Genomic DNA, 18,200 nt, shown 5'->3' with positions numbered 1-18,200 from the left:
AAGACTAAAATAATTACATAAAAAGGTTATCTTTATTCTTTTAGGTTGTTAGCAATGTAGTCATTTTTGGTAAAACAACTTCCTGCATGCAGTTCATCAGTACACTATGAGCCAATAATTTCTACTAAAGCAGGAGCTCATCAATATTCTAGTTCTTTTGTAAGAAATGCAAAGTATTTCACTGCCCATTGCACAAGCTCACTATTCATCCTCATGAAGGAAGATTTTTGAATAACAAATTATATTGGAAGTGTTTCTACTGCAGCATGCACCAATAAGCAAAGCAGACAGTGTGAGATTAACTCTGGGGAAAAAGCAGTGTTCCTATAACTAAGATTGCCCTGAAAATCAAAAGACAGGATTATAACATAAAAAAGGCCTTCTATCTTGTTTCACATAAAAAGACGTACCTAAGGATCAGAAAAAGAATTGTACTGTCCATTTGTTTTTAAATTACTCCTTATTAAAAGCAGTTCAAAGCAATTAGCACAAATTTTCAGTTCCACTTTGTATCTTTGTATCTAAACTGTTCAGGTTTCTGAACAGTTAAGTGTCAAAGATAAACAGCAATAGAAATTAATAACAACAGGGAAATATGTGTAATGTCTTATAGTAAGTATAAAACATTATAAAATAAAACTATTTTTAAAATAAAAAATATATTTATATAATTTTCTTCTAGCTCCATATTTTAAGCCATCTATTTGTCCTGTATAGTCCAGTTCCTTACTGCGTATTTGCTGACTACAACACAAAATAAGATCTTTAAAAGCAGCAAACTATTGCTTACTGGTATGAGGAATGATGGTCTTGTCAAGCAGTTTTTCTTTTTACCACTCACATCTCTTCCCATGTTAAACTTTAACAGCTGTAGGATAATAGCAGCAAGCATGCATCAGTTAGAGCTTCCAATTATTTGAAGTATCACAGAGTATATCATAATATCTATTGAAATGTTGTAAGCTAACTTACTATGGTACATATTTGACACATATACGGTAATTAGGTCATTGTCTCTTGGTTCAAAAAGGTACCACTGTGTAAAACAACTGATTAAATAACAGAGGGTATTTTACTTACATGTATAATGTCAGCCTGAATGCAAAAAAACTCATCTAAACCCCAATGCAGGACAAAGCTGATTTCAGTGCATCTTTTTGGTCATGTCAGCTCTCTACAGAAGGTTACATTACATTGGGAACCTGACTGAATTGCCAAGGGGGTGTCAAAACCACCTCTCTCATGTACATGTTTTGTTTTTCTATGATCCATCCTTCCAAAGCAGGGGAATTTAAATCTGAGGTATATATTAAGATAGTACCCAAAGGTACTCTGTTATCAACTTATTCTCATAGCTTTTGATTATTTTCCTTGTGGGATACACTCACGAGAAATAAGAAGTGTAGCACCAGATTTTGGAATAAAGTATGGAAACTACTCATAATATTACAGGGTCAAAACATACCACAAAAAAACCCTTATAATTTCCTATAGGCAGAATTTGGCATTTGCACCTTTTCTCTGAAAAGAATTGTTTGAATGTTTCAGGACTTATGAGCTATCTTGTACTCTGAAAGTAATTTTTTTCATAGTTTCACAATTTTCCAAACAAGAGCTCCATGCAGCATCATTTATTTAAACCACTGTATCTGAAATGGACAGTACAATAAATTAAGAACAACTAAAAGGTAATAAAAATAAATATATTTAACTTAAAAAACTAAGTTACCAACCTCCTTTCTATGAGAATTATTCCCTTCTTTGATTACTGACAAATTCTCTATCTGGGCTCAGTTGATTTTTTAATAGTTTGCTGCTTCTTCGATCTACAGCTTGATTCAATAATCTAGAATCCTGTTTTTTTGCATTTAGAAGTGGCTTGAAGAGAATTCCATTCATATTATGATGCCAAAATTACCTATATATACCTATACCTGATGTTTGTGTTCCTCTGCATGGAAGAGTATTATTTAGTGTTTATCTAAATAAATAGCACTTAGATGTTGCTTTCTCAGCACAGCAGAATTAATAAAGCAGCATGTTATTAAAGCAAACAAGATAATCAAAAAGAACTGACACACATGGAACACAGATAGGAGATGAAATGTACACAGTGGACACACTTATTCCACAAAAGTAGTGGCTTATTACGACCCATTAAGGGTTCCAGTAGTCCGAGTAGAAATTTTGTGTCTCCTCTCAATTAGTAACAGCTGATAATCAAAACTATTGCTCTGCAAGTTTGTTTCCCTGTAACAGACCAAGAGTTTACTAGTTGGACAAGGGTTGTTGTCTTGGACAGGCACTGACTGCAGCAGTGGGTAAATATGTAAAAACTTATAATTTTGGCATAATCTTCCAGTAAGAGTGACAAAAACATCATATTCTCAAGCTCGCAAACATTTATGATGGATAACTTCTGCCTTTTACTTTTTGTTTCCTCTTCTATCCTTTCCTTTGTCTTCCTTTTCTGATTTGTCATCTTCATATTTTTCTTTTTCTGGTTTTGTTACACTATCATAAGAAGGCGGAGCTGTGGCGGATGCAGACATATCCATTTTTTCTGGAGATGAGTTTTCACTCAGTTTACCAACAATCACATCTTTTTTTATAAGCTGATCATCCCCATCTTTCTGATACACAAATGAAAGCTTCTTTACTGACTGTCTTAGAAGATGACGTCTGTAAGCACGTTGAATGATAGTGGCAGAAATTTCTTCCTGTTTTCGTTTCAGTGTGGTTGTAATTGGTTCATAGGAAGCTTTAGAGGGATTGGATGCCATAAAACGATCTTCCATCTGTATTCTGAGGGCGTCCATCTCCCCACTTTCCCCCAATACACGCTTTGTGAAAGCAAACAAGATGTCAAGGCAGTGAATTCTGTCACCGCTCACCACAGGTAGATCCATTGCAATAAGCTGGACTTTGTTTGGTTTTGGTATATTAAGAGGAGGCTCTAAAGAAGCTGCAAAATCAGACAGTTTGCTATATTCTATGAATTGTGTTGCATCGGGATCATATTTTTCCCAAACCTCATAGAACATTTCGAAGTCATCCTCACCCAAGGGTTCAGCGCTTTCTTCAGTAGCAACACTGAAGTTCTCCAAAATCACAGCAATGTACATGTTCACCACCACCAGAAAGGATATGATAATGTAACTGACAAAGAAGAAAATCCCAACAGAAGGGTTGCCACAGTCACCTTTCACAGAGCTCCCTGGATGAGGCTTGTTAGGGTTACAGTCTGGCTCCCCACTGTTGAGAATTGGGTTGAGCAAATTATTCCAGCCAGCAGACGTGGTGATCTGAAACAGGCAGATCATGCTGTTGCCAAAGGTTTCAAAGTTGAACATGTCATCGATCCCGTCTTCCCTCTTGACGTAGGCAAAGTTGGACATGCCAAATATGGCATAGATGAACATGACCAGGAAGAGCAGCAGCCCAATGTTGAACAAAGCAGGAAGAGACATCATCAAAGCAAAAAGCAGAGTGCGGATTCCCTTGGCGCCTTTAATGAGGCGCAGGATTCGACCGATTCTGGCAAGCCGTACAACTCTGAACAAAGTGGGTGACACAAAGTACTTTTCGATCACCTCGGCTAGAAACATACCTGTGAAACATAAAAATAAATTAAGAGAGTAAATTTATAACACAGATTACATTTTCCATAAAAAAGTAGAAACACCCTCCCCAACTCTATTTGTGGAATTAGTGGAAAATATAATTGGAGATATTTTTTATCTGTGGATAATTTTAGAATTTTCTCCCCACACTTTTAGAAAATAACCCCAAACCTAAAAGTATTACAACTGATATAGAACTATTAAGAAAGTTAGCATTTCATTTCTCAAGTATGCATTACATTTCCTAAATAATCAAGAGAAATTAAGTAACTCTTCTAATTTGCACAACTTGACAGAGATAAAGCATTAAATACATATGTAATTATATTTCATCTTGAATGTAAGAATTTCTTACCTATTATTGAAAGAATAACAACCACAAAATCAAAAATATTCCAGCCAATGGTGAAGTAATAATAACGGAGTGAGAATATTTTGAAGACACATTCACCAGTGAAAAGGACAACAAAGACCAAGTTAATCCAATACAAAATATTTTGCATCAGTTCAGTCTGGTCATCTGTTTCTATCATCATTGTGACCATGTTAAGACAGATAAGAACCATAACAGTGATGTCAAATAGTTGCTGTGTTACAATATCAAACATCAGGCCTTGCAATTTGTTCTGAGGGGAGAAAAAAGAAAAGGTTATAGTATTTTTATGCAATAAACATCTGTTTCCTCCCTCCCATTTCATTCTTCCTCTCCCAAAATATGCAACCAAGCAAAAGGCTCAAAAATCTAAGAAAACCACTGTCCAGTAACATATATGCCAGTTCAAAGTTTTCCCCTCAAAACCCAACAAGCCTATATTTCTTCACATCTTTGATTCTCTGCTTCTTGAGGCATAAAAAATTGAGAGATTTTTTCGTGCAGAACAGATATATATACATTTCAATTCAGAGTGAAGGGATAATTTCAAAAAGGCTGAAACCACTTCAGAGTTAAATGAGAAATTTTATTATAATTAATGTACTGCTGTGATTTCTCCCCAAATGCAGATGACATAAGAATTTCACAATTCTTACCACTGGTCGAGGTATAGGTTTCTGTGGTTTCTTGGATCCCAGCTTCTTCATTGCATTGTAGTACTTCTTTTGTTCCTCTGTCATGAAAATGTCTTGACCTCCAAGGTAAATTAATAAAAGAAACCCCAAATCTGATTACAGCCAAGCCTTTACATCCATTAATTCCCAGCTTTGCAGAGCATGATTTTAATGAACCCTTTATTCATCCTTATACATTGTTACCAAAACCAAAACATAATAATTATTTCAAAGATTGTTAAAATATTTGATGAATTGTGAAGGAAAAAATGAAAGAAATTAAGGAACAAAGAAAATCCCCAGAGCTTCTATCTACTTCTTATTAAAAAACAATACATACCTGATAAATTCAGTTAAATTAATTTTTAAAACCAAACAACTTGTGAAATATACATTTCACAGACACTTGTAAATCTAGCATCATAAACCTCACACTGCAAATCAATCTACCAGAAATAAAAATGCTTCAAAGGTAAAAAAAGATCAACTGTGAGCAGATATGCCTTCAGGTAAAATATACGAGGAGAAAGAAATTACTGATTCTACTTTTCAAGATGTGTATTTTACCATTTGCGTACAGGTATCTCAGTTCGGATGATATATTAACAGTGTAGATGTAGCTTGATCATCCCCCTACATTGTACTATTAACCTCAGAAGCATGGGTTTACTCTAGGGTTTCTTGTCTGAATAAAAGGATTTCTAGACTGGTATGTGTAATACACATATGGAAAACCTTCTCAGAAATACAGTTTATACTGACAAGTAACTTGTTTTCTTACTTTCATGCATTTGTTTGTAATTACATTCCCGGTATGCATGATACAAAGTAATGGCATTTAGAAATGAACTTCAGAGTCAGAGGTGATTCTATGACTTTCTCTCACCTTTGCTCTGTGAACTTGTCAAATGTAGTGTCAATCTTATAGACAATATAATAATAAGTCTGAAGGTGTGTTTAACTTTCAGCTGTGACTATATATTGACATGAAGATTTAGAAGTTGGAAGATACTGTCTTTAACTAACTCTCCTCATAAATCAAAGATTCAAGGAAAATAAACTTCTTAGAGAGTAAGAAGAAAACCAAGAAGTTGATTCGGTAATTATGGAGGAATGTGCTGTGACTGTTGGAAGATTTCACTCAGTGAGAAACAAATAATAAAAACAAAAAAGCCATAAAGAAAGTGGGATTGGGTTGGGGATTTCTTCTGCTGTTTCACCAGTGTAATGGCTACCAAAAGTGAAGAAGTCATCCTTGTATCAGTGTACCATCCCTAGGGAGAATATAGGCCTCAAGGCAAGATACCCTTAAGGACCAGTTAGGAAATTGACAGTACCACGTTGCCTCCCTCATGGAACTAAATAATGAAAGTAGGATGCACACAGGAACCACAGAGAAGCACAGTTTAACTACACTGAGATAGTATATTGCAACATGAGGTCTTTTTCCATTCCTATCCCAACATGCCCAAATGTCAGTGATATTAAGAAAGAACAAAGACAAGAAAAATACTGCTGGGTAGCCACGGACTGTGTGATTTGCACATTTCTATGAACACAGGTACACTTATAAATTCAAAAGACAGACAGCTAATGCTTGCTAATTTGCTACATAAAACTGAAGAATACTGTACAGATAGAATTTTCCCCAGCTTAACTGCATGTCCAGTATTTTACCTTCTTGGTGACTTCCAAATGTACAGGGGGTGTATACCACCCTGTCAGAAAAAGCCAAAGGGCTTTTGGAAGCAGTTTTCTAGAAGGAACCCTTATCTGCCTTCTGAGTCATGATGATTCCAGTAGACAGTGTCTGCCAAGTGAACTTAATAAAATTTATAATTACCTCGCTAATGAGTAAGGTCACCTTCTTACATATCAACTGGCAAAACCGCCAATAATATTGTATATAGCCTTGCTCTCCAAGGATGAGAAATGGATCCACCTTCCTGCTAAGTACTGCATGCCCCTGAAGTTTAATCCAAGGAAGCTGCATATACCTTGAAGGACGAAGATGTCACCATTTATGGTTTAAATAAGTATCTTTTAATTTGCCATAATAGCCTGTATTTTCAGCTATTTAAATGTTCCTAGTGATCCTGAAAAAATCCTGTGCTCATTTAAATAATAGAAACAGCTTAGGTTGAAAAGAAAACCTACGTTATTTTCAAATGACACCCATTTTCTTTTTCTTGCAAATTCACGAACTCCAGACAGTTTCCCAGCTGTCTCTAATCCTACAATACATAGCAGTATTTTCAGCATACAACTTGTCTGTATTAATCTCTGTAATTCACAATACTGCTATATTTTGCCTCCTCATCAATTTTGACATTTATAGTTTTGCATATTCTCTTCTTTCTTGCCTTGCATTATCTGCACTTTTACATAGCTTGGTCACAGCACTGTAAGTTTAAGGAAAAAAAAGACAACTTTCTGATGACAAAATATCATTGGGCTATACAGGGATGTGGAGAACACTCAGACTCTCAGTTTAAGTTTAAATTACTTCAAATGCCTTAAAAATCAATTATTTCATTATTTTGGATAAACAAAAATCTTAAAATGTGATTTCTTTTTTTCTTTCTATTACTACAAGAAATTTCAGAAACTCTTATTTATCCTTGCATACATTTGCTGAATGCTAAGTAACAATGAAGTATTGTGAAAATAAAACATGTGGCACTTATCTTCTTTTTTTGTTGGTTGAAGTTGTCTATGATGACACCAATGAATAAGTTTAGGGTGAAAAACGATCCAAAGACAATAAAGGCCACAAAGTAAATGTACATGTACAGGTTTTCTTCATAAATGGGCTGCTTCTCTGCCTATGTAACACAGAAAAACAGCAAACCATCACAAATAACAGTTAAGACAAATCAAAGATTCCCGAGCAGGAAGAGAAGTTGCATCCAGAGGGACGGGGGTAAACCCAACTCTTTTGGAGCACACACTGCACTTGCCTTATATTTGAACTCAACAATCTATTAAATACATGTTTCTGTAATTACACACATTGCAGGACTTGCCATTCCTTCCCTCTCTCTCTGTTCTCTTTGATGGCATTTGACATCTCATGTAGGTCCTACTATATTTGACAGAAATATGCAAATCTCAAAAGCAATTGTTCCTATAGACTATATGTGAATCAAGAGCTGGAGAGGAGAGATGCAAACAAATATCATGAGTAAAAGAAAAATAGGCAAAATTTAGCAAATTTGGTTTTTGAGATCATCAGAGTCTACAGCTCTGGATTAGCTTTTGCAGTGATGCCTCTTGACTATTTGGGTTAATTCTGAAGACACAGGAAAAACTTACTTCCTTATTTCCTGATCTGTACAGTCTCAGACATAAATTAATAGAAAACCACAACTCATTAGTTTGGATTTTTACAGAAGAATTATTAAATTAGTAATAATTTATGTAGCTCTACAGCTATAATTTTTTTACCTGTTAAAAATATAAGCACTTTATGAGCATAGATTTATATAGAAAATTCATCAGAGCTTTGCATTTAATTTTTTACATTCATTTCAAGTGCCATTCAAGAAGCATTACATCAATCTTACATCTGTTTTCCCCCAGTAATTTTTTTTACTCTGTAGATTTTATATTGCACTCACTTCTGTAGAATCAACTGCAGCGTACATAATCTCCATCCATCCTTTAAATGTTGCCTAAAAATAAAATTTGTTAATATTTTCTTTCAAAGTTCCAGTTCTGAAAACATTCTAAATTAAACAGTGTTTTCTGCAATGTATTTGTATTCACTACAATAAAGAAAATATTAAAAGTCTGGTGAGTTACAGGTGAAGCATACACAGGAAGTTCACTTCTGTGGAATATTTTCCCCTAATTCCTAAAACACTGAATAAATTCTAATCTTCATGGAAATTCATATAAACTCTCCGCGAGATGAGTTGCAATCAGTATCACCATAGCAGATATTCAGCAATTTATCTCTCAGGGAAATGTGATGTGCTGGTTGCCATCTGTAAAGCATTACCTTAACAGGAAAGGCACTGTGCTATTTGGCATCCCAGTAAAGCCGAGTCCCTGATGTCAGGATACAGGGAACCTACATCATCAGCTAGTCCATCTGCACTGGGATGGCATCTGCTTCAAATCCACTAGAAATCTGGAGCTCCAAGAAGAAACTGAGTGAAGCTGCGCAGGGATTCAGTAGCTCATCCATCCTTCTAGTGTGTGCCACGGTGTCCACAGGGAGCCATGGGAGGCCTGTTGGGCCCCACTGGGCCACAGGGGCCACCGCCCTGGCGTGCCATGCAGCTCACAGTGGGCCACACACAGCTCTGTGCTCCTTCCAGAGTCAGTACCCAGCCCATGGCTTTCCCTCCAGGACCTCCTCTGAACATGTCCCAGCTCTCTGGCCCCCCTGTAACCGCATTATTGATGGAACCATTCTGAACTGCACTGTTCCTCTGCCCCGAGTGCAGCACAGGCTGCCAACACCAGCTCTTCCCAAACACTGCTTGGTTCTCCTCACGGTGTTATAATAAGGATTTCAGCACTAAATTTCTGACTACCAAAACACTGGACGACATCTCCAGGAAAAACAATCAGCCACCATCTATTGGTGTTGTTCAGACAGAATAAGGAAATAGTCCTAGAAGAAACTAAAAGGTAAGTAAGCGGTCCCAAGAAATCTTAAGAAAATAATAGTCATAGAATGGTTTGCCTTGCAAGTGCCCTTCAGAAATTATCTAGATTAAACCCTCTGCCATGGGCAGGGACGACATTTACTACATCAAAAACCTCCAGTGATGGGTCATCCAAATTCTCCCGGCAACCTGAATGTCCCAATGCATTATCACTAAAGAAGTAAGTAAATCTTCCTTATATCCAATATAAACCTATCTTCTTCCAATTAAAAACTATTGCCATTTGTCTTGTCACTACAGGCCATCAGAAAAATTTTCCCTCAGTCTTTCTCATAAGCCCTCTTCAAACATTGAAAGGACACTATAAGGTCTCCCTGGAGCCATCTCTTCTCCAGGCTGAACAACCCCAACTCTCTCAGCCTTTTTTCAAAGGAAAGTTGTTCCAGTTCTCTGATTGTTTTCTTGGCTGCCTTCTGGACCTCTAAGAGGTCCATATCTTCTTGTTCTGGTGATGTCTCATGAGAATGGAGTGTACAGGGAGAACCACCTCTCTATCTGTTGGCCCCACTTCTTATGGTCAGCCCAGAACAGGATTGACTTTGCAGTCAAACCCTGTGCAATTACATGCAAACACACATTGCCAGCTCACATTAAATTTTTTTCCACCAGTATTCCAAGACCACATCTGCGGGACTGACCTCAATCCATGCATTTTCCAGTCTGTACTGATACTGGGGATTGCCCTGAATCAGGGCAGGACCCTGCATGTGGTCTTGAACTGTGTGATGTTCATGGAGTTCAACCTTCAGGTGGCTGAGGTATCTCAGGCTGGCATCCCCTCTAAGCCTACCACAAGCTCAGCTTAGTGTCATCTGCAGACTGCTGAGGGTGCACTCAGCTCCACTACTGATGTCACTGATGATGTTATGAGATAGTACTGGTCTTAGAGGAAATCCTTGAGAGCACCACTTGGTACTGGTTTCCTCTTGGACATTAAGCCACTCACTTTAAATCTTTTGACACACCCATCCAACCACTTCCTTATGCCTCTAGAGGGCCTTCATCACACTTTGTTAAGCTATGATATTGAGGGCATGAAAGGTCTGAATGATATATTTACTGCAATCATTACAAAGGTGAACTGTAGGAGCAAGACATGCTACAAATGCTAAAAGCAGAGCCACTCTCTAAGCTGGTAATTTATGCAATTGCCCATACTCTTTAACTACTATCACCCCCTGAAGCAATCAGATGGTAGCCTGCTAGCACAGTACTAACTACTAAACTCTACCAGTTGGAAATTTTTAAAGACAGATTAATTACCAACTGCTTATGAGTACAAATAATTTCCCAGAAGCAATTTGTCAAATGAACCTGATTACGAATGTATGTTTGTCTTATCAGCAGTTTACTAACACTTTCTCTAAAAAAGGCTCATGCCCAGAAATCTAGCACTATTCTTGTTTGAATACCAGATAAGTCCTGGATGGTATCTATGACAACCATGGTAAAAATATTAGTCAATGTGCCTTAACAGATAAAGAAAATAAAAGAAAATGAAATCTAGATGCAGTTTTTAACCAGATATTTCACCTACATACTGTATTTCTGTAGCACTTGAAAAGGTACTTGCAGTTGGGTGCCAAGGAACTTTATATCCATCAGGTAAATATCAGATATTCCTCCTCTCCCAAAATGGGCAGAGAGCGTATTGCATTTTTACCATAAGCAAGACTAATTAGCTCAACAGGACAAAACTCTAAAGTCAAATACATATCCATTTATTTATTTTAAAGTAACACTGAAAATTATGGAATTAAATTACACTGCTACTAAAATTAAAGCTGGAAAATTTATGCACTTACCACTTGAAGAAGAGAAAGATAACCAATTGCAACATTATCAAAGTTTACTTTCACATTTTTCCACCGAACATTTCCAGCAGTCCTGTTCATATCTTCACACATACTTTTATTGCTGACTTCCTCTGATAAGAACCGCAGATTATTTGTGGTGTTAACACAGTAATAGAACTTGCCAGCAAACAAATTTACTCCCATAATACTGAAAATTAGCCAGAACGTAAGACAAACCAGAAGTACGTTCATAATGGACGGGATTGCTCCAGTAAGAGCATTAACAACCACCTAGTCAATAAATACAGAAAAAAAATAATTAAAAACAACACAAGGGTTATTTTTTAATAAATCTAGAAGATGATTTAATGTAAAATATTATATTACATTTAAGTAATGCAAATAGAAAAGGAATAATGCATGTCATATAACCAAACATGCTACTGTTGGTCTTGTTAACAGACATGCAATTAGTCTTCTTCCATCATTTTATAATTTGGCATATTTTTAAGGATTTGTTTTACACATTATTTCCTCTTTTTTTTTTCCCTTACCCTCATGCCTTCAAAGCGTGACAAAGCTCTTAGAGGTCTCAAAGCTCTTAAAGTTCGGAGGGATTTAATTGCACCAAATTCTGAGAAACCAAGGGCAGTAGCTACTAAACTAACCAACGAGACCTAGAGGAAACAAAACAAAACAAAAGTACTTTTCTTTTTTAAGTAGCTTCAAAATAGAAATGTCTTGACAGGTAAAATTTTGATCTGGATATTGGGAAAAATTTTTACAATATCCCTAATCTTTCAGTGAAAATAAATTTAAAAAGAAAAAAAAGAAGACAAAGAAAAAAAATAAAAAAAATTAGTTTAATATTGCATGTAGATTTCAGAACAGTTTGAACAAAACCATACCTTAATCCATAATATTATCTGTGGATTTATGTGTATGTGCATTTTTATTTAAAAAAAAAGTAATTTCCTCTCCCTCCACATGTTTGATTGTGGTTTGGACAACCTGTGATACTAGCCATAAACATATAGAAATTCTAAATATAACATTAGAAAATTCAAAAGGTATTGCAAAAAAAAGAACGGGAAGTATCACAAAACACCCTGCAATGATGCACATGAGACAGAATCCCAACCTCAGCTTCATTTCAATTTTCTGTTCTTATAACTACTAAATAGTCTAACTGCAGAAAAGCACATTGTTATAATAAGCTGGAAAAATCTTACTTTGAATTTTTTTAATTGTTTGTATTTTGGAAAATAATGTGCCTTGAGAGTTCCTCTTTAACATTATTACTTTTGTGGAAAAAAGGGTTTAATCCACAAGAATTTTTGAGACCCTCAGTACAGCTGGATTAACAACTCAGAAGATGATTCTCCTGCTGTTTTCCAGTGAAAGTCAATGACTTGTGTCCTCACTGAGCCTCCCACTCCAGACAGCTGTTTCCTGTTGTGTTTACACATAAGGAAGTCTTCTGCAGATTTCTTTCTTCTAAGGTAGCTCAAGCAAACTGCCAAATACTATACAATCCCATCTTTGCTCTGTTCTGAGATACCATTTTTACCTGCACATGGAAAGCCGAGCAAAACGAACATTTTTATTGGTTTCAGGGCTTATTATCTGTTTCTGAAATAACTGTAAACGTCACAATGGGTTAGAATTTCTGTATACGTAAGTTCATTCCAAAGCAGGGAACAGCTGGAGAGTTTAGGCTGACAGGTACAGAACAGTTTGCCTGCAAAGATTCTGTAAAATGTGTCACGGAGATCATTTAATTTGATTGATATTGGTATGGCAAATTTGTTCAATGTTTAGCTAGATAAAGGCATAGGACAGAAAGACAAAACAAACATCTCTATTTAAGCAGTGGAGGACAACACCCACATGCTAACTAGCAGGTAAAATAGCAGCAGGAAGGGAAGGCATTAAAATTCCTTATTATTGGCTGAAAACAATAACAAGTAAATCTAACAATAATGTCAGGAAACCTAAGCAGATCACCATGACTTTAGGGGTGGGAAGGAGTGGGTTTACAACACAGGAGGTCAAACACTGGAAATGGATTGCTAAGTAAGGCATTCTCCATTCAAAACAGACTATCAGTCTGAGCTGTCCAATGCAACCTTGAGGTCAGAGCTAATTTAACACCTCCAGTGTGCCCTCCAACAGGAACTGTTATATAATTTGCTACTACCAGGCCACAAAATGCAGACACTTTAAACAAAAGATTAAAATGGCTACATGCAAGCACTGAAATCACTGAAAGAACCTACAGCCCATACCTATCCACATGGATGTATGGTATGCCATACATCAGAATAACTGATAATCAGAAGAACTGATCTTAAAACTCAATTCAAAATCAACTTTTCCCAATACAGGCTTGTACAGAGACACTAATTCTGAATACTCCTTAAATAGCAATAGATTTATTTATTACTGTTTAATTTTCTTTCTTTTTTACCATTTACCATTCACAAATTTAAGTATGACAAAGTTCTGAAAACATACTGTCTGGTTATTCATAATATGAAAAGAATCTAAAACATGGCATCAACATTTTTATGCAAAGGTGATAGAATCTATCTAGATGACTGCTGCTAATTTCACATTAATCATAAAATTGTCATAATTTTCACTTAACATTAATTTATAATAAAGAAAAATCAGAATGCTATAGCACCCACAAAGACAGCAAATATACAAAAATTATACATTCAGCCTTACTCAAAGACAGTCTTAACTTTTTTTTCTTTTGTGTGCTGAGGTTATCTTGTTTAAATTTAAACTTAAAAAGTCTTGGAAAATTTAAACTTAGAGGAGGACTCATACTTGCTAAGTTCCCTACAAGTCAGTACATATGTTCTGGGAATGTGCTGACTTTGTACTTGGTTTAAGTATAAACCGGGAGTTCACAACAGGAGAAATGGAGAGGCGTGAAAGTAAAAAGCAGGAAACTTCGTGTCTCAGAAAAGCCCTATCACATTTTCTCGTGTCACTGAGTTAGTCCGTTTGCTAAGAATGGGGATTCACAGAAAGAGAAGCACAGGTAAATGAGGAAGACAAATAACAAACATCACTTGTGTCTTTCCCTTCAAAAAATCTACTTAAAAAGAGCATTAGGCAAGTTTCAATTCTACTGGTAGGGGACAAAGATTCTGTCCTAGATTCCAGATACAAACCAATCAAGAGTTTTCTTTTGTTCATTTGTTGAACATCTTCATAAAAACGCAAGATGTTCCTTTAAATGAACGTATCATGCAATGTCACTAATTTAGTTTCTTTGGAGTGCAATATCAACACTAATTTTTAATGTCATTGTTGAAAAAATTCTCCCCTGCAGTCCTTGTCAGTGCCTCATTAAGCCCACAACCAAATGCCCAACCCTTTATGCTCACTTAAATTTCCCTTTCTTATCTTGTGTCTGCATCCTCCTTGTTCCCTGTCGCCACATCCAGCAGACTGAAGTCAAATCAGTAAAAAGTGCTTCCTCACCAGCTGGACCCAACACAGTAAAACACAGAACACATCGTGTCAATGACAACACAAAAGCAGATTTAGTTACACACTGGATAATTGCAGCAGGACCTTATTCACCAGCATGTAATTTTCTGTTCCTTTAAACCAAATTTTTATTATTCACTGCATATATTTCTATCAGATGAAAGTTACAAAAGACAACCTGCCTAAACAACAGAAACAGACTACTTAGAAAGCATGGTACTTACATCAACAATCAGGAAGTCCAGCCAGCACCAAGCATTAGTGAAGTAAGTCTGAAAACCATAGGCCACCCATTTTAGCACCATTTCCAGAATGAAGACATAAGTAAAGATTTTATCAGCATAGTCCAGCAGGACTTTTACAGTCTTGCGCTGTTCAATATATATATCTTCAAAAGCCTGTAACGAAAGGGTTACATATAAGTCAGATATTGAAAAATCTTTGAAAATTACACATTAAGCCAGAACAAAATGAAAACAGCAAAGTAAAACCACTGTCAACTCTAGATGTTTTACCTTGAGAAACCAAAATAATAGAAATTACAATTAGATTCTTTTCTGCATTTTAGAGTTTTATTATGATCTGAAAATGGGATTACAATATAAAGTCTGAGGTTGCCAAAAAGATTTTTAGAAATTTCAATAATAGTCAACAGAGAATTAAAAATTTTCAGCCTGAAAAACCCAGCCAGGCTCTGTCAGAAGGCCGTCTCATCATTACATCAACTCCAAGTAACAAAAGAGAGCAGATGTTACATTGATAATCTCTAGTGAATTTCAGTTTTAGGTGCCGATGGCAAGGTTTTAGTAGTGGGAGGCTGTGGATATGGCCTCTGTTAGAAGAGACCAGGGGATGGCTTTGTGCCAGCTCCACAATCGATCCCACACAGGAAACCGCAGAGCACAACAATGAAGCTGACAGTACCTCTGGGAAAACATATTTAAGAAAGGGCAAAACACTGCATGCAAGTATGAGCACTAAAGGAAAAAAGTGAGAGAAACTACTCTGTACATGCCAAGGTCAGAGAAGAAGGAAGAGAAGGTGCTTTAGGTGCTGGAGCTGACACCAAGACAATACAGAGCAAATCCCATGTCAATCAGCAACCAAAATGAACCCAAATATGTGAAGCACTAAATGTCACTAGGAATAGTATAAAGGAATTCAAGAATTCCTATGTAACAGTCCAGAAATACTGCAACTAAAACTGTAGCAAAATATTCATTAAGAACATGATTAATTCAGTATCTGCTTTTGGGGACAATTTTCATCTGAAGTAGAATAATTGTTTCATGAATACATTTCCTTTTTCATGATTTTTATAATTTCTTAAACAAGATTTTTAGCATAATCTTTTTCATAAACACACACATCACCTTGAATTCATCAAAATTTTAATGTAAAGTAAATTAAATGTAATACCCAAAATATTCTGGGAATTTAGTTCCAAGTTCTCTTCAAAGACAATTTTGTGTTTTATTACAAATGAATACTCATGTGTTAAAATATTAACTTTGATTAAACATTTTATAGGTACAGTTTCTATGGGTGTGAGCTCTACTTACCAGAGCACCACTGCTGAGAAGAATCATGAAGACAATGAATGATTCAAACCAGTTGTGCTCTACTATCTTGTAACAGGTTTTTCGAAGGTTCCACCAGATTCTTCCTTGTGTGCTCTCCCTATTGCCTTTACAGCACTTAAACTTTTGTACACAGCCTAATAGCACAAAAATTAAGAAACTGTTATATGGCAGGATTTTCATTATCCTGAAAAATCAAATCACTCTTAGCTAGCTCCTGTTCCATGAAGATCAAGCTACTTCATGCTACTTATGGTTCCAATTTTATACTTTGGATATAGGACCATTTGAGTGTTTGCAATTTTTTCTCTACTCTGATGCTACATCAAGCTTATTAGTAAAGGACAGTCATCTAATTGAGCTAATTTTCATTTACAAATACATTTTAAAATATGTATTATTCAGTTTATATGCAGATAATTAAAGAACATTTGCAAATTGTCAGGGAGTAGGAACAAAGAGCATACATATCAACTTTCACATGAACTTGTTTAAGAATACAAAAGCTTCCTCTTTTGAAAGAGCTTTTGCCTTTTAGAAAAGGTTCAAATAAATCAGACATAAATACTATTTTTATTATGCTGAGGAACAACCAATGGTCCAAGGGCTGACTAAGAATACTACTTTACATAAACAAATATTTTAACAGGAGATTATGAGAGCTCTTCCAATGTGATATAGGTATGTGGCAACTGTCCACAGAAATTTGCCTCACATTGGAGACCTCCTTACTTTACCACGGGGCCTCAAGGCATTGTTAGCAATGAACCTCAGTATCTGCCTAGCCAAATTTATTTCCCCTTAATTCTTTAAAACTTATTAATCACTTAGAAGCAAAACCAAGGTGACATGACCTCAAGGGGTCCCTAAGGCATTCTAGTTTTCCTGTTAAGTGTCATTAAGTTCATATGTTACAAATAAGTTACACTATATTTCATTATCTTATGTGAAACAGTTGCCACTGTGAAGAACATTAACTACCTTACCTTCAACCACTCAAAATGTTTACATTATGAAAAAATGAATCTTATGCCCAAGAATGAACTGGTATCACATAGCACAAGGATAAGAAAAAAATTGTAATACATTGGCAAATCACATGAGAAAGGTACGTTTGTTGAATTTTTTCAAATTAAGATCTTGCAATAGTCAATACAGCTCCACAGACAAACAATTTTTGTTTTATTAAGATGAGTAAAATAATACTTCAAACGACAAAAGTTTTAGCCTAAATCAAAGATGTCTCCAAAACAGTAAATTAAAAAGTATGGACAGGATAGGAGAGTTAATATTGGACCATATTTTTTTCTGAGTTATTTTACTCATGATTTGAAAGGAAATTAAGATCTATAACATCACAGAAAACCAGAAATTCTTTCCTACATAGTAAATTTCAGTAGTCCTCTAGAAGATATAGCTATACAGAAATAAAATAACCCAAAAAAGTTAAGGACATGCAAGTTTTAACTCACAGTATATTTACACACCCTCTCCCCTCATTAATGGTGTAATGTCAACAAAGCAGGCTTTTTGTTTGGGTCAAACTTTCCATTGAAGGACAGTGGATGATCTGAATCACAAACACAATTGCTTTCTTGCACTAGGAATTGACCATGAATAATCACATGATTCCATTTTAAACTTCTCAGTAAAGTGAGCCTAGTGTAGGGTTTGATCTTGCAGATTTTACTACTGGCAAAGTAATTTAAATCAAAAGAATTACTGTCTGCTGAGAATAAGTTTATAGAATTGGGCCTGGTGATTATTTTAAAATACTATAAATGATCAAATACACACATTTTGAACTTTACTTTAACAAATAGTACTTCATAGATATCAGTATTGCTATCTACAACAGGCTAAACTATCATACCCTTAGACTTGATGAACTAGGATCCAGGGCTGCTGTAGCAAATAGCTTCCTTGAACTGCCAATGTCTGTTGCAACCAAGCAAAACTAAATTG

At 35.7% G+C, this 18,200-nt stretch overlaps 1 pseudogene; it reads right to left on the bottom strand.

Annotated features, from left to right (window-relative positions):
- Positions 1 to 672: 672 nt before the first annotated feature.
- LOC136363540 (sodium channel protein type 2 subunit alpha-like) overlaps positions 673 to 18,200 on the bottom strand; it is a 45,838-nt pseudogene continuing 28,310 nt past the window's right edge.

Source organism: Sylvia atricapilla, chromosome 7 (assembly GCF_009819655.1).
Source record: "Sylvia atricapilla isolate bSylAtr1 chromosome 7, bSylAtr1.pri, whole genome shotgun sequence".
In the NCBI taxonomy this organism is placed as follows: Eukaryota; Metazoa; Chordata; class Aves; order Passeriformes; family Sylviidae; genus Sylvia; species Sylvia atricapilla.
Note: the sequence above shows the minus strand (reverse complement) of the source record. Positions and strands in the feature narration are given on the sequence as shown.